Source organism: Cherax quadricarinatus, chromosome 13, assembly GCF_038502225.1.
Source record: "Cherax quadricarinatus isolate ZL_2023a chromosome 13, ASM3850222v1, whole genome shotgun sequence".
Classification (NCBI taxonomy): domain Eukaryota; kingdom Metazoa; phylum Arthropoda; class Malacostraca; order Decapoda; family Parastacidae; genus Cherax; species Cherax quadricarinatus.
The window spans coordinates 23,944,426-23,971,167 of record NC_091304.1 but is presented as its reverse complement, the minus strand read 5'-3'; positions in this window follow the sequence as shown (position 1 = coordinate 23,971,167).

Genomic DNA, 26,742 nt, shown 5'->3' with positions numbered 1-26,742 from the left:
TATTTTTTTTAGCTTTATTTCCCAAACATCATATAGAAGAGTTTGTCAACATTGAGAGTAAGTTTGTTGGTTGCCATCCAGGCAGAAATCTTTAAGCGTTCCTCACTGACTGTGTCGTTGAGGACAACACGATCTGGATTAGTTATGATAAATATTGTGTCATCTGCCTGGGAGGCATTTGGTAGGTCACTGATGAATATGATGACTAATAATGGGCCAAGGACGCTACCTTGAGGCACCCCAATGTTGATATGTACTTTGTTTTAGTGAGGTAGTATCAATGACTGTCTCACTGACATCTGTTGGTGAGAGAGCGTTACGTAGAGCACTTCTATAAGTTTATTCAGGTACAGGTACACACAAATACAGTTACATAAATTATCACACAAAGCGGCATAAGTGTAGATTACCCAGGATAACCCAAAAAAGACGAAGTGACTTATTTCCATTGGGGCCTAGAGTATATCTGGAGAGAGTTCCGGGGGTCAACGCCCCCGCGACCCAGTCTGTGATCAGTCCACATGGTGGAGCAGGGCCTGCTCAACCAGGCTGTTACTGCTGGCCGCGCGCAATCCAACGTACGAACCACAGCTCGGCTGGTCAAGTGCCTGTCTATTGCCTCCTTGAAGACAGCCTGGGGTCTATTGGTAATCCCCCTTATGTATGCTGGGAGGCGGTTGAACAGTCTTGGGTTCCTGACACTTACTGTGTTGTCTCTTATTGTTCTAGTGGCACCCCTGCTTTTCATTGGAGGGATGATGCATCGTATGCCTAGTCTATTGTTTTCAAAGGGAGTGATTTTCGTGTGCAAGTTTGGTACTAGTCCCTCTAGAATTTTCCAGGTGTATATAATCATGTATCTCTCCCTCCTGCGTTCTAGGGAGTGCAGGCTTAGGAACTTCAACCGTTTCCAGTAATTGAGGTGTTTTATTGCAGTTATGTTTGTCATGAAGGTTCTCTGTACATTTTCTAGGTTAGCAATTTTATCTGCCTTGAAAGGTTACCTCTGTACAATATTGAACACAAGTAAAGGGAGCCTTGATAACTGCCACTGGTAATCACTAACTTCAGCAATATACCTTGAGATTTTCCTGGCAAGATTAAAACCCATATTTGAGAAGTCATTAAGTTTATTTACTGTAGCAGCAATATGAACGGGGTTCATTAGGTATGGTCAGAACAGTTTCTTTGATCTTAGCAATTTGCGTCAGCCCGGTAGTTGAGAGTACTCTCATGAACTTCCAATGGAAAAATCAAGGACCACAATGGAAATATCAAGGATCCCCAATGGAAATATCAAGGATCCCCAATGGAAGTATCAAGGGCCCCAATGGAAATAAGTTACACTGACACTTTTGGGTTATCCTAGGTAATATGTACTGTGTATGATAATTTTACTTACGTGTACCTGTACCTAAATAAACTTGCTTATCCTAGGTTATTTACACATATTACTACCAGGGTGTCCCGTGGCCTGGTAGGCAACGCTCTCTCTTCACACACTGGATTCCCGCCAAGGGTGGAAACACTGAGCGTGTTTCCTTAAATCTGTTGTCCTCGTTCACCTAGCAAGTAGGTACCTGAATGTTAGTCGACTGGTGTGGGTCCAATCCTGGGGGACAAGACTGAAGGGTCCCAATGGAAATAAGACAGTCCTTAATGACGCACTGACTTTCTTGTGTTATTCTGGGTGGCTAACCCTCCAGGGTAAAAAATCCCAACATAATCTTATCTTTTTATTATATGTCACGGTACCCGTGGCCAGGTGGCAAAAGCTCTCGCTTCCCACGGTGAGGGGTTTGGGTTCGATTCCCGGCAAAGGGGTGGAAACATTTTTTTTTATTTAAAACATAGAACAAATACAAGGATGTATAAGAGTATAATAAAATTAAAAACAATACTGGATATTAACAATAACCTCTATTGCACAATCCCAGTACAGAAAATAAACACTATGATAATGGCCATATTTCAACCTGATACACAACCCACAACAGCCTGCAAACCCCAACTTTTACAATAATTGCTATTGCCAGTGCAGACACACAGCTGACGCTTCTCCCCCTCACATTAAAATATATTTACATTCACCATTCTAAGCAACATACCATTAATTATCCTAAAATTTAGGATCATACCCTGACCTCATCAAAAACTTAATGAGTATTTACCAAAAGTTGGTGGTGCATGAACAACATAAACACAAAAACATGAAATTACAGACTAAAACAGATATGAACATTACATGCCTATGCACCCATACACCTTCATAAGTAGAAGAATATACACCCACAATATATAATATCAATATTAATGTAACAACCATGAAATTCAAGCTTTTTTAAAAACATTGCATAACGTGAATTTCAAGCTTTAAAAAGCAACAAAATACACCACTTGCTACATTATCGGCAAAATACTAGGATATGTAAATATATTAAAAGAATCCAAGACTAGGACATGAATAAGATTATCCAAATGTTTTATCTTGATTTTAGTAAGATAACAACACCATATCAAACTCCTTATAACATCTAAAACGCCACATACAAACATACCAAAACTTAACACACATTCCACCAGACTAGACTTTCGCTGTGCCTTCTAGCACGTGCCTAACTAGTATTACTTACAAATAAATATACAATGAATATTAATTTAGGTTACTAATCCTTATTCACACATGATTACATAATAGGTAATTACTTCAAAAGTGATGCAGGAACACGTTACAAAAATTGCAAAAACCTCAATGTTTCAAGGAACATGGTGAAAGGAAAACCCTCTCAAGTTAAAATTCGCTTGCAAGAACAGTACAAGCGGGACATAATTCGCTACCAAAGAAAAAAATCATGTTACATGTTTTATGTCGTATATTTATAAATGTTATATATTTAAACTGTCATTTATACCTTCCCCAACAAGAGAACTAAACAAAATAGATCTTTCACACCATCACATCCAGTTCCACACGTGTACCTCCAGTCGCACCCATCCACCCATCACTTCACACCCAAGGAGGTCAGCCCTTTGAATACTGCTGACTCCCCTTCTTTTACCATTATACTCACCCCGGCAGTTAAAATCCCGTTATAACGCCAATAAATTCCCTATTGTTAGTCCTATATAACCTTCAGAAAAAACCTCACCCCACCTTTTCCCATATATGTGTCTATTGCGACACAAAGTTCGATAAAGCGTGGCCGCCAAAATCCTCCTCAGCACTTCTCCACCCTCCTTTTCCCTCATACCCCACAAAACATATATGTAGTCCACGATTATATATGCTAAACTCCTTGCCACACCTTCATCCACCCCACTCATATCAATACTCAACGCTCGCAATACCGACACACCTTAACCCCCCACCCTTGCCACTACCGTACTCATCCATACCCTGATGCACTCCAAACCTTCACAAAAATAGACAACATGATACGCAATCTCTTCCCCACTGCATCTGCTACACCCCTCACACTCGATGACCCTCCTATCTCGGAGCATCGCTCCCGTCGGCAATATACCATGTAGGAAAGATACATAACCTCACGGGTCCTAGGTCTTATCCTTAATTTACTAAATCTTTGCCATATTACATCCCATGCATACATGGGGTAGATCCCTTCAACCGGCGCCACTACATGTCCCTCTAACAATTTACACAAAGTTCCCACCTTTACTTTTCCCGGTTCCTTGATTAACGCTAAGGCACATAACACTTTTTCACATTCCTTCATTTCCGCTCCCCCATACCATTTCCTTAGGAGATCATGTACCTTATCTAGCTGCGACCTCCAAGCTCCGTACTTTTCTCCAGCTATCAGAGCCACCAATGCTCCTATGATGATCTAGTTACAAGCAAAACTGCACTACCCAACGTAGCACCCAGAATGACCAAAGATTACCAACAGTGAAACCTACAAATCGAAAATAATAGAGATCAAAGAAAGACTGCCCTCAAACCCAAAGCAACACCCCGCTGCCAGCCGAACAACGTAACCCTAAGCTTTGTATAACTACAACTTCTTCTTAACTACAACAATTCCTGTAGTATTATGAGGCGCAATCTCAGAGGAAACAGCACCAAGACCAGCAAGAAAACACCGAAAAATCAACTATTCAACAAGTGTAGCCAGGAGGACACAGTAACAAAACCTACAAGAGTTACAGAGACTAGTGTTTCCCTACTAGACCCCATCTGGACCAACACCATATACCCCTAAAGATCAGGCATAATCACAGATAATACCACAGACCATTACCCTACCTTCCTCATAACAAACCTTGGCAAATTACCCCTAGACACTACTAAAGTCACTTTCAGACTTCACAATGAGGCAGCTATCAATAACTTCACAGCAGCAGTGGCAAACATTGACTGGCACACTGTGCTAGAAATCTATACAGATATTGACGAATGTATTAATAATTTTCTAAAAAAGACCCAATACCTCTATAACAACCACTGCCCTAAAAAAACTAAACAGATGACTGCAAAGAGACTGAACAGTCCCTGGCTAACACCCAGTATCCTCAAATCCATAAATACAAAGCACCTATACGAAAAACAGTACAGAATGGGCCACATAACCAGAGACCAAACAAAACGTTACTCGTCAATCCTAACCAGCCTAATAAGAAGGGCTAAAAAACTGTATTATGAGAACAGATTATCCAACTTACGAGGTGACATAAAAAAGACCTGGAAAACCCTATCAGAAATACTAGGAACAAAAAAGATAACTCGAAATAGCGAAATTGAATTAACAAAACTAGATGAACCCCAATTCCCACCAACTGAAACAGCAAACAGATTCAATGATTTCTTCTCCACTATAAGAAAAAACCTTGCCAATAAAATCCCAAGCTCAGATACCCCACCCAATGACTACCTCACTGGCAACTACCCGAACACACTGTTCCTAGCTCCGACTAACCCAACTAAAGTCTCCCTTATTATCAACAAACTAAAAAACAAGACAGGAGATTTAAATACCTTACCACCCATTATATACAAAAACCTGTCACGGGTGCTATCACCAATCATTGCAACACTCTTTAACAAATCCATTGAATCCTCTACCTTTCCTACAGTTCTCAAAATAGCAAGGGTCACCCCGATCCATAAAGGAGGAGACCACACAGACTTGAATAACTATAGGCCAATATCCAACTTACACCCTCTCTCTAAAATCTTTGAAAAATTAATCCATAAGCGTATCTATTCCTACCTCATCTCCCACAACATACTCAACCCCTGTCAATTTGGGTTCAGGCCTAATAAAAATACTAATGATGCTATTATCCACATGCTAGAACATATTTATATAGCAATAGTGAAAAAAGAAGTCCCACTGGGGATCTTCATTGACTTACGTAAAGCTTTCGATACAGTTGACCACGACTTGCTCCACATAAAATTGTCGCAGTATGGTATAAGAGGGCACTCCCTCAACTACCTCAAGTCATACCTCAGCAACAGAAGCCAATATGTGTACACAAATGGGGCAAACTCTTCCGCACAGCCAATTACAGTTGGTGTCCCACAGGGAAGTGTCCTAGGCCCTCTTCTCTTTCTCATATACATAAATGACCTACCAAATGCATCACAACTACTCAAACCCACACTATTTGCAGGTGACACTACATACGTCTACTCTCACCCGAGCCCAGTCATGCTAGCCAATACTGTAAATACCGAATTAAAGAAAATATCAACCTGGATGAGGACCAACAAACTTACTCTAAACATTGACAAAACCTACTACATTTAATTTGGTAACAGAGCTACAGATGTGTCTCTTAACATAATGATAAATGGATCGCCTATCACAAAACTCACAGAGGGAAAATTCCTAGGAATCCACCTCGATAATAGACTCAAATTTCAAACATATATTCAACAAGTTTCCCCCCAAAATTCCAAGACTGTACGCATACTATCGAAGATACGGTACTATGTTCCACAGTCAGCCCTTCTGGCCCTATATCACTCACTTATTTACCCCTATCTCACCTATGGAATTTGTGCATGGGGCTCAACAACAATAAACCATCTCAGACCACTAATCACCCAACAAAAGGCTGCAGTCAGAATGATAACAAATTCCCACTACAGACAGCACACTCCACCAATATTCAAAACTCTAAACCTACTCACATTACAAAACATCCATACTTATTACTGCACCTACTACATACATAGAACACTTAACTCTGACATAAACCCTCCCCTCAAACATCTCCTTGCCAACCTCAACAGAACACATGACCATAACACAAGGCACAGATCACTCTTTGATGTTCCTCGTGTCCATCGCACGCTATACAAAAACTCAATGCACATAAAAGGCCCTAAAATCTGGAATTCATTACCTGTGAATATAAAAGAAATAATGTCTGTTTATAAATTCAAGTCTCTTCTCAAAAAGCGCTTACTCACCCACAACTAAATAAATACTGAATAATTGTATCTCATAAATTGTATCTCATATATGTATCTCATTATTTTATCTCATAAATGTCAACTTGTGACCCAATCAAACTTTGTTACTACTTAACTTCATTACCTAACATAATACTCCATTCTACTGATTACACAGCAACACAGTAAATGACCATATGACCTGTCTTTGTAATACTCATTTGTACTAAATTGTTATCTGTTTTACAATATTTTTTGTACCACTGAATATATCATTGCTTAGTTAATCTTAAGTTAATTTTAAGCCTGCCCATAATGCTCTGCATACAAGGGGCTTTGGCATGCTGCACTTCAAAAATTGTATTCCTGGTACTTCTCTGTATCATGTTCAAATAAATAAATAAATAAATAAATAAATAAACGAACACACATTTTACGTGCTTTCAAGTCCAACAAACCCAACCCTCCCCTACATACCGGCAATGTCACTACCTCCCTTCACAACCAGTCGCACCCTGAACCCCACAAGAATTTGAACACCATTCTAAGAATACTCGTGATCACCGTTCCTGTTAACGGCAACACTGCCGAAACAAACCTGACTTTACTATATAGTAATACATTGATGACAATTGCTCGTTGCCTAAGGGTTAAATGGCGAGGTAGCAGTATTCCCAAACATTGCTTCACCTGTTCCACCATCCTATTCGAATTTTTCACCCTTGCAGCACTCAGGTCAGCCTCATATATGACACCACAGATTTTCCGACTCCCAGTCTGATGCTGCACGACATCACATCCCCATTCCAATCTCCCTGCCCACTCTCTCAGCCCCATTATCATTGACTTTCATCCCAGTAGTTCTCCCAAACATATGTACAACTTCCCCCAAAACTCCTGACCGTGTCTCCTCACACACCAGAGTAGCTGTATTGCCACCATAACCCACCAAGCCAGGCCAAGGCTTCTGCACACCATCCCTCCCCCATTCCTTAGACGATCCTCCACCATCCTATAAAAAGGATCCTGAACACATGCAAACAATAGTTGTGATATTGGACAACCCTGCCGAAGACCCCACTCCATGGTGACTCCCTCCCACACACACCCATTGATTTGCACTCTTACTTTCGCTCCTAAGTACAACATATCCACCCACCCAACTGTTTCTTCGCCAAACCCCTGTCTGATGAGAATATCCTGCAAAGCCCCTCTTTCCACCCTGCCATAAGCCCCTTGCCAATCCAATGCCAACAACACCCCTCTTCCCCCTTCCATGTCCTCCAGGAACCCCTTTATGATCCCGTGGCCCTCGACCATTGACCTACCTGGCAACCCAAACTGAGACTTAAACACCACCCTCCCCACAACACATTTAAGCCTATTCCCAAGAATTTTTGCGAACAGCTTATAATCAGCACAAAGCAACAAAATGGCACGGTAATCCCAAAGGGTACTCTGCTTTTTACTCTTTGGGACCAACGCCACCACCGCCGTTGCCTGCGATTCTCCCATCTTACCTCTGTCTTTCACAGTATTCATTAACCTTACTAGGAAACCCCCTTAGCAGACCCCAGTGTTGTACATAAAATTAGCTTGGTAAACCATCTATCCCGGGCACCTTTCCCTTCCTCATGTCCATAAGGGCTCTCCATATTTCCTCCTCCTCAATAACCCCACCCAGTGCCTCCCGATCACTCCTCCCCAGTTTGCACGGCACATGCTCACATACCTGCCCGAGAACCTCACCATCCATCCACTACTTTCTCCATACTTCTCAAACCATCTATCTGCATATGCACTCATTCCCGTTGCTTCTCGTAATACCTGACCCTCTCGAAAACCCCCCACCAAAGAAATGACTTGCAATCCCAGTTTTGCAGTCATTTGCTGTCGTACCTTCTGTCCTTGCAGCGTGCAAGCCGATGGCTTGTCGCCCCAGAGTACTTCATCCAACCTCGCTTGTACCCGTACCACTGCAAAACACTCTTCTTGCAAATCCCTTATCCTGTCCTTCAACATTTGTATTTCCTCCATGGGGTAAACCCCCGCCACCGCCCCCCATGTAATAATCCTGTAATCTAGATTTTAAATAATTTGACAATCCTATCCGCAATTGATTAATGCGTTTGCCCTCCCTCACATAAAATTTACGTATTCTTACCTTAGCCACACTATCCCACCATCTTTCCACATCCTCCTCAGTCCTTCTCTCCACACAGAGCTGTTCCCAAAATACTGCAAAACCTTCCACTCCCTCCCCATCCCCCAAAACCATCGTATTCAGTTTCCAATAACTTCCCTGCCTACGAGCCAAAGCTTTCCACCCCACCTCTACTATTACCGCCCTATGATCAGAAGACACCATCTCAATAGTTTTAAAAGACTCTACCAAAACCCTCTGAGATAAATATATCCTGTCCAAATGAGCCACGTATCCCCGCCTTATAAAAGTATGTTCCACCTCCCACATACCTCCCCCAAAAGCATCTCGTAACTGAAAATCTCTAAACAGGCTCCCTAAGACTGAAGAAAAATATCCCGCTCCTCTGGGTTCCACGTCTGCCCTCTTAACTACACAATTCCAATATCCCCCCCACAATCGCCACAGACGGTAACGTGCGTAGGAAGTACACAAGTTCCTCCCGCTCAAAATCCATCTTTACCTTCACTTCATTTTCTGCCAGGGCATGCACACACACAAACGCCACTCTATCTCCCATCCACCATCCTTCCACACGTAATACTCTCCCCCTCCCCCCCTCTTTCCTGTGCAATACAAATGGACTCGCCTCCCTGATCAACACACCCACTCCTCCTTTTAAACACTCAGACGGCAACACATAAGCCTGGTACCCAGACACCACTAGTTCACGACCAAGTTTAAAACTGTGTTCCTGCACAAAAGCCATGTCAGCCTTATATCTATTCAAAAACATCCGGAATTACTCACGTTTTACACCATCACACAGACCATTAATATTTATTGTTACACACTTGAGGCCGGTTTAAGGTTTCCCTCCCCGCCTCATTTCAATACTCTTCCCTTTCTGACCATTCACCTGGGCATTGCCTTTGCCACGTACTCCACCCTCCTTCCCAACCATCCCCCCCTTCTGTTATGGCCCTCTCTTAGAGTCACTCTGGGTACCATAACTCCATGCCTTTTTCCCTGGCCTTTGCGCCGGCGTCAGAACATCATCCGAATCTGACGCCGCTGCCCTTTTCCTCGTTGCTCCCTCTATCTCCTTATCTGTGTCCTGGAAGTCCTCACAATGGACTTCCACCTCTACCACCCTGAATTCGCCTCCATGTCCTTCCATGGCAATCGCACTGTCCATCACAGGTGCCACCTGGTCCTCCCTCCTCCTGCACACACCTCCTTCCGCCCCGATCCCAGGTTCCTGCTCACTGCGACTCTCCACCTCCGTAGACTGTAACATAGCCTGTGACACAGTCGCCAACTCCTCCTTGATAGCTTTCACTTCTGCACCCACTTGCACCTCCTCACTCGACAACTGTACTGTCAATGGGCTGGGTGATTCATGAATCTCCACGTCCCCTTCTGATACCACAGGAGGAGCCACCACCTCTTCACTCCTCATGCGACCATGCCCTCCTCCTTGCCTCCGTTCCTCCTCAGGCATCATTTTCTCATGCGCAGGTGCTCCTCCTATTGCCGGCCCAGTTCTGCTTGCCACAATCTGCCGCCATATGGTCATATTCGCCAAAGAGATGGCACGTATGCCTCTGCCTGGCATACGCCACAATTACCTGGGTTTTAAACCCCTCGAGATCTACATATGAGGGTATAGGATGTCTCACCGTCATCTTAAGACTGAAAGTACCCCCCGGAAATCCAGCATAAGCTCCTTTTACCCATTTTCTAGGTTGGGCTAGATGTACAGCCCCATATCTTTTGAAAATACTTCTGATATCCGCTTCATCAGCCTCAAAAGGCACGTTACAGAGCTTGACCCACGATTAATGTCTTGATACATCCGTCAACCTGACCCTCACTGCCAATGTTACGTTAATGCTGACATCTTGGTAACGATCCATCAACGACTCATACACTTGAGCTGTTAGCACTTTCACGAATATTCTATAAACACCATTTAGTGCCACGCCATATAAATCCTCAACTCTGATGCCGTATGTCTCTCTTATAATTTTGGGCAATAACACCTCGGCTGACGTAGGCTGAATGCCCACAGTATTCACTCTCCAGCGCACACCTAGCGCCATATTGTTTGCTGAGTAGCATGTCTGGGTAAACAGTAGAGGGGTGCAAAGCACGACCGCACTCTACCTCATCCAGGCAGCGAATGACCCAATCACTACCAGTTTCTCAGTGGCTACTCATATGTTTGTAGATGAATGTATTCTATTCAAGATTGATGGACTGAACACATCGACTCAAGGTTGAGGGACTGATTACCTCATTCCCCTCTTGTTCTTCAAGTTTCTCCTACGTATGGACTGATGAAGCCACTGTGTGGTGAAACGTTTCCTCAATAAAGATACCCAAGAGTTGCACATGTGTCTAATTTATCGGCTACTCATATTGTGCTGATGAATGCTCAATCACTTACTACTTCGAAATTAGGATGTCTATTTTTCCATTGTTTTAAATAGTAGTAGATTGTAATACAGTACATCATAATGTAAATTATATCATTGTAATACCAAATTTCATTGTTTTAAACAGTACTAAACTGTAATACATCATATTGTAAATTGTTTTAAATTGTTAAATTGTAATACTGTAATCTTTATTAACTAATTCAGTAGTGTAATAAGTCTCTACTAGACTTATCAAAACCATGTAGCATTACCTGATAGAATATACAATTCTACTGTACTCATTGTAACTCATGTAATGACCATGTGAACTAATCTTAAGTTAATCTCTAAGCTTGCCTGAAATGCTCTGCATGCAAAAGGGCTTTTGGCATGTACACCCAACTACTCTAACCATCTGTACAACCATGTAATTTGTCAAAATAAACATCTTTATCATTATCATTGGTTTGGACTTTTTGTGTCCCGTAGCTCGATCGCTAGCGCACTCGGCTCACACACCGAGGTCCGGGGTTCGAATCCCCTCCAGTACGGCTGGAAAACATTAAGGACGTGTTTCGTAAGACACCTTCTGTCCCTCTCACTGTTCACCCATCAGTTTAAAATGGGTACGTGGGTGTTAGTCGACTGGTGTGAGTCGCTTGTTGTTGTTGATTCGCCGGTATTCTCCTGGCCCGGGCCTTTTCCAAGTGGTGGCTCGGCCTTGGCTCCCTATCGAGGGAAGTGTCTGAGACCTAGTCTGCCATGGGAGGAGGTACAAGTACTCCCTCATCGTTGGGACCAACTGTCCCCAGCCCTAGCCACATTACCCGCCCACACGGGGCTGGTAGGGAGAAGCTAGGTCTCTCTGGTTTGTCATCCCTGCCTCAAGGGTGCTAATGAAAATGACCGTCTTGCGAGCTGCAAGCTCTAGCTCAGGCACCTACCCTGCCTTAGAAGGGCTGGCCATGGTGTCAATCGGTGTGAGTCGCATCCTGGGACAAAACTAACCTAATTTGCCCGAAATGTTCAGTATAACAAGGGGCTTTCTATATAGTGGTACGTTATTGATGTCAGCTAGGCCTGTATACCATGTACATGTACTTGTAGTAAATAAAGATATTATTAGCATCATCATTCCACCAATCGCTCCTCTTCCCTCCTGCACCCACTTTCCTGTAACCACAAACTTCTGCTGAACACTCTAACATTACATTTTTAAACCTGCCCCATACCTCTTCGACCCCATTGCTTATGTTAGGTAAGACACATATGCAACAGTTAGACAACTTCATTCCGAAACGTTTCGCCTACACAGTAGGCTTCTTCAGTCGAATACAGAAAATAGGCAGGAACAGTAGAGATGTGAAGACGATGTAATCAGTCTATCACCCTTGTAGTCGTAGAATTTGAGGTTGTCAGTCCCTCGGCCTGGAGAAGTTCAGTTCCATAGTCAGGAACTATAGTTTCGGAATAAAGGTGTCTAACTGTTGCATATGTGTCTTACCTAACAACCTGTCGGTATTGTATACCATTTTGATGTTCACCCCATTGCCTATGCTCTCATTAGCCCATCTATCCTCCAATAGCTGTTTATATCTTACCCTAACTGCCTCCTCTTTTAGTTTATAAACCTTCACCTCTCTCTTCCCTGATGCTTCTATTCTCCTTGTATTCCATCTACCTTTTACTCTCAGTGTAGCTACAACTAAAAAGTGATCTGATATATCTGTGGCCCCTCTATAAACATGTACATCCTGAAGTCTACTTAACAGTCTTTTATCTACCAATGCATAATCCAACAAACTACTGTCATTTCGCCCTACATCATATCTTGTATACTTATTTATCCTCTTTTTCTTAAAATATGTATTACCTACAACTAAACCCCTTTCTTTACAAAGTTCAATCTAAGGGCTCCCATTATCATTTACACCTGGCACCCCAAACTTACCTACCACACCCTCTCTAAACGTTTCTCCTACTTTAGCATTCATGTCCCCTACCACAATTTCTCTCTCACTGGGTTCAAAGGTTCCTATACATTCACGTAAAATCTCCCAAAATCTCTCTCTCTCCTCTACATTCCTCTCTTCTCCAGGTGCATACACGCTTATTATGACCCACTTTCGCATCCAACCTTTACTTTAATCCACATAATCCTTGAGTTTACACATTCACATTCTCTTTTCTCCTTCCATAACTGATCCTTCAACAGTATTGTTATCCCTTCCTTGGCTCTATCTCTCTCAGATACTGCAGATTTAATCCCATTTATTTCTCCCCACCGAAACTCCCCTACCCCCTTCAGCTTTGTTTTGCTTAGGGCCAGGACATTCAACTTCTTTTCATTCATAACTTAAGCAATCATCTGTTTCTTGTCATCCGCACTACATCCACGCACATTCAAGCATCCCAGTATTATAAAGTTTGTCTTCTTCTCTTTTTTAGTAAATGTTTACAGGAGATGGGGTTACTAGCCCATTGCTTTCGGCATTTTAGTCGCCTCATACGACACGCATGGCTTACGGAGGAAAGATTGTTTTCCACTTCCCCATGGACAACAGAAGAAATAAAGAAGAACAAGAGCTATTTAGAAAAAGGAGAAAAACCTAGATGTATGTATATATATATATATATATATATATATATATATATATATATATATATATATATATATATATATATATATATATATATATATATATATATATATATATATATATATATATATATATATATATATATATATATATATATATATATATGCATGAACGTGTCTGTGAAGTGTGGCCAAAGTGTAAGTAGGAGTAGCACGATATCCCTGTTATCTAGTGTGTTTATGAGGCAGAAAAAGACACCAGCAATCCTACCATCAATCATGTAAAACAGTTACAGGTTTCTGTTTCACAGTCATCTGGCAGGACGGTAGTACTTCCCTGGGTGGTTGCTGTCTACCAACCTACTACATATGAGAAGTTTTTACAAAGTAGAAGTGATGCAAGGAGGGAAGAGTATATGGAGAAAAAGAGAGAGGTTAAGAGAGTGGTGTAGCACTGTAAAAAGAGAGCAAATGAGAGAGTGGGTGAGATGTTATCAACAAATTTTGTTGAAAATAAGAAAAAATTTTGGAGTGAGATTAACAAGTTAAGTAAGTCTAGATAACAAATGGATTTGACAGTTAAAAGTAGGAGAGGAGAGTTATTAAATGGAGAGTTAGAGGTACTGGGAAGATGGAGGGAATATTTTGAGGAATTGTTAAATGTTGATGAAGACAGGGAAGCTGTGATTTCGTGTATAGGACAAGGAGGAATAACATCTTGTAGAAGTGAGGAAGAGCCAGTTGTGAGTGTGGGGGAAGTTCGTGAGGCAGTAGGTAAAATGAAAGGGGGTATGGCAGCCGGGATTGATTGGATAAAGAGAGAAATGTTAAAAGCAGGTGGGGATATAGTTTTGGAGTGGTTGGTGCTAGTATTTAATAAATGTATGGAAGAGGGTAAGGTACCTAGGGATTGGCAGAGAGCATGCATAGTTCCTTTGTATAAAGGCAAAGGGGACAAAAGAGAGTGCAAAAATTATAGGGGGATAAGTCTGTTGAGTATACCTGGTAAAGTGTATGGTAGAGTTATTATTGAAAGAATTAAGAGTAAGATGGAGAATAGGATAGCAGATGAACAAGGAGGCTTTAGGAAAGGTACGGGGTATGTGGACCAGGTGTTTACAGTGAAACATATAAGTGAACAGTATTTAGATAAGGCTAAAGAGGTTTTTGTGGCATTTATGGATTTGGAAAAGGGGTATGACAAGGTGGATAGGGGGGCAATGTGGCAGATGTTGCAGGTGTATGGTATAGGAGGTAGGTTACTGAAAGCAGTGAAGAGTTTTTACAAGGATAGTGAGGCTCAAGTTAGAGTATGTAGGAAAGAGGGAAATTTTTTCCCAGTAAAAGAAGGCCTTAGACAAGGATATGTGATGTCACCGTGGTTGTTTAATGTATTTATAGATGGGGTTGTAAGAGAAGTAAATGAGAGGGTCTTGGCAAGAGGCGTGGAGTTCAAAGATAAAGAATCACACATAAAGTGGGAGTTGTCAGAGTTGCTCTTTGCTGTTGAGACTGTGCTCTTGGGAGATTCTGAAGAGAAGTTGCAGAGGTTGGTGGATGAATTTGGTAGGGTATGTAAAAGAAGAAAATTAAAAGTGAATACAGGAAAGAATAAGGTTATGAGGATAACAAAAAGATTAGGTGATGAAAGATTGGATATCAGATTGGAGGGAGAGAGTATGGAAGATGTGAATGTATTCAGATATTTGGGAGTGGATGTGTCAGCGGATGGATCTATGAAAGATGAGGTGAATCATAGAATTGATGAAGGGAAAAGGGTGAGCGGTGCACTTAGGAGTCTGTGGAGAGAAAGAACTTTGTCCTTGGAGGCAAAGAGGGGAATGTATGAGAGTATAGTTTTACCAACGCTCTTATATGGGTGTGAAGCATGGGTGATGAATGTTGCAGCGAGGAGAAGGCTGGAGGCAGTGGAGATGTCATGTCTGAGGGCAATGTGTGGTGTGAATATAATGCAGTGAATTCGTAGTTTGGAAGTTAGGAGGAGGTGCGGGATTGCCAAAACTGTTGTCCAGAGGGCTGAGGAAGGGTTGTTGAGGTGGTTCGGACATGTAGAGAGAATGGAGCGAAAAAGAATGACTTCAAGAGTGTATCAGTCTGTAGTGGAAGGAAGGCGGGGTAGGGGTCGGCCTAGGAAAGGTTGGAGGGAGGGGGTAAAGGAGGTTTTGTGTGCGAGGGGCTTGGACTTCCAGCGGGCATGCGTGAGCGTGTTTGATAGGAGTGAATGGAGACAAACGGTTTTTAATACTTGACGTGCTGTTGGAGCGTGAGCAAAGTAACATTTATGAAGGGATTCAGGGAAACCGGCAGGCCGGACTTGAGTCCTGGAGGTGGGAAGTACAGTGCCTGCACTCTGAAGGAGGGGTGTTAATGTTGCAGTTTAAAAACTGTAGTGTAAAGCACCCTTCTGGCAAGACAGTGATGGAGTGAATGATGGTGAAAGTTTTTCTTTTTCGGGCCACCCTGCCTTTGTAGGAATTGGCCAGTGTGTTGATAAAATAATAAAATACTATTATTATTATTATTATTATTATTATTATTATTATTATTATTATTATTATTATTATTATTATTATTATTATTATTATTATTATTATTATTATTATTAATATTATTATTATTATTATTATTATTATTATTATTATTATTATTATTATTGTTGTTGTTGTTGTTGTTGTTGTTGTTTTTGTTGTTGTTGTTGTTGTTGTTATTATTATTATTATTATTATTATTATAAAACCCCTCTAAAAATACATAAGATACTCAATAAACATTCCTACGTTTTCTATAGCTGGCCAGTGCTGACCTCAACTTTCGCAGAAAACTTGAAAATAATCAACACTAAACGCTAACTATGACAGTTTTGAAGTCTTGTTCCAGCGATGGCAGAGAGGAAGAAATAGCGTCTGCCAGATAAAGCCGATCAATAGATGTCAACAAAACACTTTCAGCAGCCAGAAGTCTGCCAAAGACAGACTCTTGATCAACAATACATGCCACAGGGAGTAAGTTTATTTAGGTACAGGTACACGTTAATACATGTCACTACCGCCCGGCTCCGGCTGGGCTATAAATAAGAATCATTGGCAGGTTAAATAACCACACCAGATGTAGACCAAACGAAATGTAAACTTTGCCAGATGGACTATTGTCACACCCTGCGTCACTATGTATTGAAATCCGATAAAATTAATGAATTCAGAGGCAACTCACTCAGAAATGCTCAAGATAGTATGTCAAAATATTTTATCCACAGTGGAAAAATACCATGACTTTGCTCCCTGTAAATAAAGCATTACCACATGTGTGTGTGTGTGTGTGTGTGTGTGTGTGTACTCACCTAGTTATAATCACCTAGTTGTGGTTGCGGGGGACGATTCACAACTCCTGACCCCGCCACTTCAACTGCCCGCTACTCAGTCACTCTTCTCTCTCCGTGAGCTTTATCATACCTCTTCTTAAAGCTATGTATGGATCCTGCCTCCACTACATCACTACTCAGGCTATTCCGCTTCCTGACAAATCTGTGACTGAAGAAACACTTCCTAACATCCCTATGATTCATCTGAGTCTTTAACTTCCAACTGTGATCCCTTGTTGCTGTGTCCCATCTCTGGAACATCCTTGTGGAAAATACTGTATATATTTTCCAGAAATTCAGTATTTATATGTATATAGATGGCCATACTGTATTTAATAACATTTATGTCATAGAAAATGGGAAACTGAGCCTGGGGAGAAGGGACAGTCGCCATTGTTAATTTGAATTGGATACAACGTTAGTGCAATGGGAAGGAATTTTCGTGCTCTAGAGGTTAAAATTGGGTTGACACCTCTCAAATAGGAGGCGAAATTGTTGGATGTGCATTCCTGCATAACTTGAGATATCAGGCGACAGGACAGGACAACTCCAGGAACCTCAGATAAGTCTGTTATAACTCTGGCCAGTTGTTATTTTCATGTATAGACAGTGAGGTTTTCTGAGTATGATACAAGTTAATCTCCAGTTAAATTGGTGAGTGATATTAAGATATTTTCCTTCTGTTATGTAAATGTGTGTATATACTATAATCCTTTTCAAATTTTAATATACAGTTCACAAATTTATATGTTTACCAGCATTCGTGGTGATGTATATTTCATTTATGATTAATAGGTCCAGAGCAACTTGTGGATATGACAGTGGTAGGTGTCGAAGGGGGACATTTTTTGCGACCTAGGTGTCCCAAATTCCTACTTGTCTAACTGATAAATAATAATTATCTTTGTTCATTTACTGTTATGTACATAATGATACATTCAGATAAATGCAATTTTCCACATTTAATTTGCCCGTTGGTCCTTCTTGAACCGGAGGTAATTAGTGAAGTCATTAACTAGTTAATTACTTAATAATTATATGTGAAATGACAGAAGGAGGTGGATGTTAAATTCACAAATTTACTTAATGTGTAGTGGATTATAATTATTACAATATTAATTTGGATAAGTCAAGTGTGGCTAAAGATTATATTAATGTGTATAAGTGTATGTGTAATTGATAAGCCAAGTGTAGCTAATTATATTAATGTGTATATTAATTTTGCAAAACCAAAGTGGCTAGGATTTATATTAATGTATTTGTATAATATTAATTTGATAAGATAATTCTGGCCAAGATTTATATCAGTGTATGTGTAATTGATAAGCCAAGTGTAACTAATATTAATGTGTATAATATTAAATTTGCTATGCCAAATTCTGGCAAGGATTTATTAATTTGTATAATATTTATTTTGATAAGCCAAGGCTGGCTAAAGGTTTATATTAATGTACATTTAAAATTTATATTATATTTTTTTGCATGTAATTGCTAAGCTCAAGTAGCTAGGATTTATTCAAAGGTAAATTGTATCAGTGTTATTAAGTTGAATTTAAAACATTGCATCATGGCTGAAAATGAGGAAATTAATATAGAAGACAAACATATGGAATATAGAGTAAAGAAAGCATCATTACAGGCTAGAAAAGTTCAAGTAACCAAGGCATATAATAAGTGCTTGGAATTAATGAATCAAGAAACTGTGAATACTGATGATTTAAAATTGTATTTAGATGCTTTAGGGAGTAGATATGATTCATACAAATTATATGACAACAAATATGAAGGAGATCTATTAGTAAACTGTGTAGATGAGACTGAAATAGCTCTCATGATTAATCAGTATCATGAATTAGAGGAAAAGATTCTTTCTTGTAAAAGTCAGGCCTTGAATAAATTAAAATGTGTAAACCAGGCAGTTAATCAGTCTGCTCCAACAAATAATATGTCTTTGCCAAAACTCCCAGAACTATGTTTACCTGTATTTAATCCTGGTGAAAATTGGGAGGAATTTTGGTCAATTTTTAAAGCAGCTGTGCATGACAGGAGTGACCTAGCCTGTGTAACTAAATTATTTTACCTCAAAGGACAGGTAAGAGGAGATGCTCACATAGTCATACAAGCCTTTCCCAATGTAGATGACTCTTACAAGGAAGCAGTTGACTTGTTGAAGGTCACTTATGGTAATATAGAACAAAGTAGGTTGGATCTAATGAATATCATTGTTAATTTAAAATCTCCAGATCACACTTACAAAGGTTTACAACAGTTTAGAGTTAAACTGGAAAGCACTCTCAAAACTTTAAGTAATAAATATAATCTGAAGGAATCAGACTGGTTATTGAGTGCCATAGTACAGAATAAATTAAATTGTAAAACACTTGAATGACTCTCGAATAAATATCACAAAGGTTATTTTGGACTTACTCACCTATGTAGACAGCCTGTACTGTCTGCACAGACAGCCTATGCTGTCTGCCAGCTTAGTTCATATTTCGCGCCATGCTGGTGCTGCCACCTATAGGCGTTGCCACTTCAGCCTGCCTGCCCTTGCCTCACTCTCACTCACACAGTGGCCTAGCAGCAAGACACAAGGCCTACTAGCAGCTCTCTCTCGTGGGATGGCCCTGCCCGGGCCATGGGCACAACACACAACCCTGTGTACCCACCACGACATTTTAAATAAACTAAGAAGCTTCTGAAGATGTATCATTTACTCCCCGCTACAAGAACACCAAATAATCCCTTCGTTATAAATGGTGGAAAGCGGTGGTCGCAGCAGTGTGTTTGCCCAGGGAGAGGAAGGAAGGAATGAAGTTGTTCATTTCATCCCCCTACACAACAAGCATCAGTCTCTCAATGAGTTATCCTGATGTCGTGTCTGAACGTTTCAGCATCCAGACACAGGTACAAGCAGGATCCAGCCGAAATTTACCGAAATTCTCCGAGAATTGTGACCCCACGCTACAGTGTCCCACGCTGTTTCCCAAGTCACGTGTTCAGCGTCACTTGTATGTTGCTGCTGTTGTTGTTCAGCTCAGCACAGCTGTTTCAGCAAGCCAGAGGTGAGTTTTGTGATTTCTGCATCCAGTGTGAGCTTCTCCACGTGTTTGTGGGTGGGGAAGGAGGAGAGGAAGTGGCTGTTCCTCACCTTGCCCATGCTCACCCTACTCACGCTCACCCGTCTACCATACACTCACCACTGCCCACTCCCTCTGCTGTGTTTTCTGCTGTTTTCCGTGTAATTCATTGCCAGAGCTGTGTATCCGAGTGCCCAAGGCGACTCGAAGCTACGTGGATAAGCATGCCATGTAGATCACGAAACCACGTGGATCCTGACGCCACATGGGTGTGGGCGATGTCACGTGGATCTACCAGCCACGTGAGTTACCAGATGTCCCAGGCCTCATGCTGTGGTCTGCTGCCCGCATCACATCGACATCACCCACGATGCTGGCCGACTTCATGACGTCACGATGTCTGCTGACGTCACCTCATGATGTCTGCCTGACGTCACCTCGAGATGTCTGCTGATGTCATCACGCCTGACATCAAATGATGTCACCATCGAGTGTTCAGTAATTATTAAAATATTGTCGAGAAGACTAAGAGAAGACATATGTCATGTGTTAATTCCTCTCAGCCAGTGTTCTCACATTTTAGTATATGTCTTAGTGTCAGTTTTATGCACAGAAAAGCATCATTTGCTAGTTTAAGCCATGTTGTACCACATGTACCGCGGGTGTGTTTAAACTTTCCATGTGTCCAGTGAGGTCTGAGCCAGACCTGAGTAGCACCACTGTGCTAAGTCACCTGATGTGACCAGTGCGTATGACACCTGATGTCAAGACAGCCCTGAGTGACCGAGCCCTCTTGTACAGAAAGCTTTTATGCTCGTCGCTCGTGATGTTCTGCAGAATCGTACCTGCTAAGATTCCAATCGAGATTTGTTTCACTTCACCTCCAGACCATCAGAGTACAGTTACATGTAGAGAAACAAGTCTGGGGACGCTTAGACTAACCTCTGCTATAACTCCAACTGCCGAGAGAATGATACTCGCCAAGCCGCAGTTAGCCACTGTCGGCAAACGCTGTGTCAGCCTTGTGTCACAAGCTTCAGTGAGCAGCCTGCACAAAGAAGATGTCACTTTGACTGCTAGCTTGCTCACTGCAGTCTGGTGTATGATGTTACGACTCCCAGATGTTTCACCCAGTCGTCTCTGCCACGACTCGCTCCACAACTTGCTCCACGCTCGCCGGCAGTGACAGCCCAGCGACAGTACCAGTCGAGAAGTGTCCTCCTGAGTCGCTTGTCAGAAGTCCTGCCCAGTTGCCGAGTTTTATCGACACCTCGAGTTCACTCGAGGGCACCAGCATGTCGAGCCCCAGGTTGAGTGAAACCTGCAGCGACTCCTACGATGACTGCTTCACCGTTCCAGAGGAGACCGTACCCTGTTACGTCACAGCTCAGCAGGAAGGCAGTGATGCCCATCGACGCTCACTGCCTATGACCACGATGTTTAGCACACCCCACATGTTTTTTTCTTCCCTGCCTGTAGGAAGTTTTTTTTCCATGTCCATATGTATATATATGTTTTTATTTTGTGTTCTGTGCCCTGTTCCTATGAGAGAAAGACCGAGTTCCTTTTACCACCAGTATTGTCGCGTTGGGACGACATGCGGTAGGTGGCCGAGCGTGTGTAGACAGCCTGTACTGTCTGCACAGACAGCCTATGCTGTCTGCCAGCTTAGTTCATATTTCACGCCATGATGGTGCTGCCACCTATAGGCGTTGCCAATTCAGCCTGCCTGCCCTTGCCTCGCTCTCACTCACACAGCGGCCTAGCAGCAAGACACAAGGCCTACTAGCAGCTCTCTCTCGTGGGATGGCCCTGCCCAGGCCATGGGCACAACACACAAGCCTGTGTACCCACCACGACATTTTAAATAAACTAAGAAGCCTCCAAAGACGTATCATTTACTCCCCGCTACCAGAACACCAAATAATCCCTTCGTTATACCTAGTTGTGGTTGCAGGGGTCGAGTCATAGCTCCTGGCCCCGTGTGTGTATGTGTGTGTGTATGTGTTTGTGTGTGTGTGTACTCACCTATTTGTACTCACCTATTTGTGGTTGCAGGGGTCGATTCATAGCTCCTGGCCCCACCTCTTCACTGATTGCTACTAGGTCCTCTCTCTCCCTGCTCCATGAGCTTTATCAAACCTCGCCTTAAAACTATGTATGGTTCCCGCCTCCACTACGTCACTTTCTAGGCTGTTCCACGGCCTGACTACTCTATGACTGAAGAAATACTTCCTAACATCCGTTTGATTCATCTGAGTCTTCAACTTCCAATTGTGACCTCTTGTTTCTGTGTCCCATCTCTGAAACATCCCGTCTTTGTCCACCTTGTCTATTCCATGCAGTATTTTATATGTCGTTATCATGTCTCCCCTGACCCTCCTGTCCTCCAGTGTCGTCAGGCCGATTTCCCTCAACCTTTCTTCGTAGGGCAATCCCCTTAGCTCTGGGACTAGTCTTGTTGCAAACCTTTGCACTTTCTCTAATTTCTTGACGTGCTTGACCAGGTGTGGATTCCAAACTGGTGCTGCATACTCCAGTATGGGCCTGACGTAAATGGTGTACAGTCTTGAACGATTCCTTACTGAGGTATCGGAACGCTATCCGTAGGTTTGCCAGACGCCCGTATGCTGCAGCAGTTATGTGATTGATGTGCACCTCAGGAGATGTGCTCGGTGTTATACTCACCCCCAGATCTTTTTCCTTGAGTGAAGTTTGCAGTCTTTGGCCTTCTAGACTATACTGTGTCTGCGGTCTTCTTTGCCCTTCTCCAATCTTCATGACTTTGCATTTGGCAGTGTTAAACTCAAGGAGCCAGATGCTGGACCAGGCTTGTAGCCTGTCCAGGTCTCTTTGTAGTCCTGCCTGATCCTCGTCCGATTTGATTCTTCTCATTAACTTCACATCATCTGCAAACAAGGACACTTCTGAGTCTATCCCTTCCGTTATGTCATTCACATATACCAAAAAAGCACAGGTCCTAGGACTGACCCCTGTGGAACCCCGCTTGTCACAGGCGCCCACTCTGACACCTCGTCGCGTACCATGACTCGTTTTTGCCTCCCTGTCAGGTATTTTCTGATCCATTGTAGTGCCTTTCCTGTTATGTGTGCCTGATCCTCTAGCTTTTGCAGTAACCTCTTGCGAGGAACTGTGTCAAAGGCCTTCTTGCAGCCCAAAAAAATGCAGTCAATCCACCCCTCTCTCTCTTGTCTTACTTCTGTCACCTTGTCATAAAACTCCAGTAGGTTTGTGACACAGGATTTTCCTTCTCTGAAACCGTGCTGGTTGTCGATTATACACTTGTTTCTTTCCAGGTGCTCCACCACTCTCCTCCTGACGATCTTCTCCATGACTTTGCATACTATACACGTTAGTGACACAGGTCTGTAGTTTAATGCCTCATGTCTGTCTCCCTTTTTAAAAATTGGGACTACATTTGTCATCTTCCATACCTCGTGGAGTTGCCCAGTTTCAATGGATGTGTTGTTAAAGATCTTTGTTAATGGCACACACAGCATCTCTGCTCTCTCTCTAAGGACCCATGGAGAGATGTTGTCTGGTCCCACCGCCTTTGAGGTGTCAAGTTCACATAGCAGCTTCTTCACCTCCTCCTTGGTTATGTGTACCTCATCCAGCACTTCTTGGTGTACCCCCCTACTCTGATTTCCTGGAGTCCTACTCTTTTCCACTGTAAATACTTCTTTAAATCTTGTATTGAGCTCCTCACATGCCTGTCGGTCATTTCTTGTGAACTCCCCATCACCCTTCCTCAGTCTGATTACCTGGTCCTCGACTGTTGTTTCCCTCCTGATGTGGCTATACAACAGCTTCGGGTCAGACTTGACTTTCGATGCTATGTTATTTTCATATTGTCGCTGGGCCTCCCTTCTTATCTGTGCATATTCGTTTCTGGCTCTTCGGCTAATCTCATTATTTTCCTGAGTTCTCTGTCTTCTGTACCTTTTCTATTCTCTAGTACACCTAGTTTTTGTCTCCCTGCACCTTTGGGTGAACCAAGGACTCATTCTGTTCTTCCCATTATTTCTGTTTCCCTTGGGAACAAACCTCTCCTCTGTCTCCTCGCAGTTTGTTGTCACATAGTCCATCATTTCTTGTACTGGTTTTCCTGTCAGTTCCCTCTCCCACTGAATGTCTTGCAGGAAGTTCCTCATACCTGAGTAGTTCCCCCTTTTGTAGTTTGGTTTTTCCCATCCTATTCCTGCTACTCTCTCCACTTAAAGCTCAACTATGTAGTCAAAGCACAGAACCAGGGGCCGTTCATACAGGATATCCTCGATGTTTGAACTACTCAAGGTGAATACAAGGCCCAGTCTTGCTGGATCATCCTCACTTCTCTCTCTGGTAGTGTCTCTAACATGTTGACACATGAGGTTTTCCAGTACCACATCCATCATCTTGGCTCTCCATGTTTTGGGACCCCCATGGGGCTCCAGGTTTTCCCAGTCAGTCTCCTTGTGATTGAAATCACCCATAACTAGTAACTTTGCTCCCCCCATGTGTGGTTTTCTGGCCACCTCGGCTAGTGTGTCGACCATTGCTCTGTTGCTCTCATCGTATTCTTCTCTTGGCCTCCTGCAGTTCTGTGGTGGGTTGTACATTACTGCAATTATCACCTTATGTCCCTCAGACTGGATTGTTCCTACTATGTAGTTCCTTTCGCCGTGCCATCCATTCCTTCCATTTTCTCAAAACCCCACTGGTTTTTAATGAGCAGTGCAACTCCTCGTCCCCCTCTCCTCCCTCTGTCTTTCTGTGAGTGCTATTATGTCTGGGGATGTCTCCTAGATTCTTTCATGCCACTCCTCACACTTATTTGTTATTCCATCTGCATTTGTATACCACACCTTCAACTTCGTTTCTAAGACTGTGGTCTGGGGGGTACATTGGGGTTGGGGAAGTGGGAGACCTGATAAGGAATTATGGGTGGTTGCTGTGGGGGTGGAGTTTGTAATGCAGTGGGTGGGGGCATTGGATATGGCATGGGTGTTTTGGTTTAGAATGTTTGATTGCACTGGGGTTGACCTGGTTGGGGGCTTCTATAGGAAGTTGTGAGGGAGGCTGTATTTGATCTTCTTCCTGGGTCTGGGATCTCCTGTCTGTTTCCTCCATCCCCTCTCTTTCCTCCTTTCGCCTTTGTACCATCTCTCTCAGTTTCTGCCTTTCTTATGTTCTGTCGCAGTCAAGATACACCTTCCAGAATGCCAGCATGTCCCTTAGTCTTGCTTTCTCCTGCAGGATCGTGTTCCGGGTCGATTCTGCCTTGAAAGTCACTTTCAGTGGTCGGGTTCTTCTTCTTGCAAAGCCCCATATTCTCCGAAAATTTTCCAGCTGGGTCATGTCATCTTCTCCTATTGCTTTTATGATGCTTTCAATTGCTTTTTTTCCCCTTGTTTTCTTGCTTCATATGTTTCCCCTTCAACTTCCTGGAGCCCATACACAAAGACTGACCTCTCCCTTTCATTCTCCCATTGTGTATCCTTGTGTATCCACTCATTCAATATAATTTCCTCCATTGCAGCTTTCCTTTCTTCAGTTTCACTATCTATTGTACTTGGGCTCAGTGGCCTGTCATTTTCCCTTCTCGGCTTTCCCTGAGCTCTGCTGTGGTCTGTTAGGGCCTCCACATATAGCTTGGCTCTTTCATTTACTACAGTCCCCTCTCGTAGAGCTTCTACATACAGTTTTGCTCCTTTTCCTACAGTCCCTTTATTTGTGACTGAGGTAGCAGTCTCTGATGTCATTCCCAAAATGTTCTTTAGTTCTTTAGGCTGTTTCAGATTTTTCAGTTCCTCTTCTAATCTCTGTATCCTAGCCTCTGCTGCTATGACTTGCATCTCCCACTTCTTGCTTTCCATATCTATCCTCTCTTCCATTCTCATGCTAAGTTCTTCTAGTTTCTTTTCCCATTCATGTTCCCTTTTTGTGAGCTCTGCTGCCCAATCTTCCTTTGCAGATTCATCCTCCTGTCCCTTGGTTTTCCTTCCTGCTCTCTGGCAACCCATGTTTTTTAATTTGATTGCCTCAGAATGGAAAACTTATGTAATTCTGTGTGTTAGGTTAGTAGTATGTTTGTCCGAGTGTGGGGGGGGGAGGTAGAGGAGGAACTGTGGACAGTGGCTATATAGGAGAGGGGTGGGGAGGGGGATTTAGGGGGAATATGGGGAGTGAGAAGGAGGGGAGGATGGGAGAGGGAGAGGGAGGAAAGAGGGAGAGGGAGGAAAGAGGGAGAGGTGGGGAGGAGGAGGGTGAATGAGAGAGGTGGGGGATCAGGGGAAGGAGTGAGAGGTTGGTGGGGGAGTGGGAGTGTATGTGTGAGTCTGTATGTGTGTGTACTGGAAATAAATGGTATAAAATACCGACACAATGGCAATATAAACACAAATGCAGTATAATGTGATCCTTTATTGACTACGTTTCGCCCACACAGTGGGCTTTTTCAAGTCACTTTCAAGTGACTTGAAAAAGCCCACTGTGTGGGCGAAACGTAGTCAATAAAGGATCACATTATACTGCATTTGTGTTTATATTGCCATGTGTGTGTACTCACCTATTTGTGGTTGCAGGGGTCGAGTCTTAGCTCCTGGCCCCGCCTCTTCACCGGTTGCTACTGGTTGCTACTGTGTGTGTGTGTGTGTGTGTGTGTGTGTGTGTGTGTGTGTGTGCGTGTGTG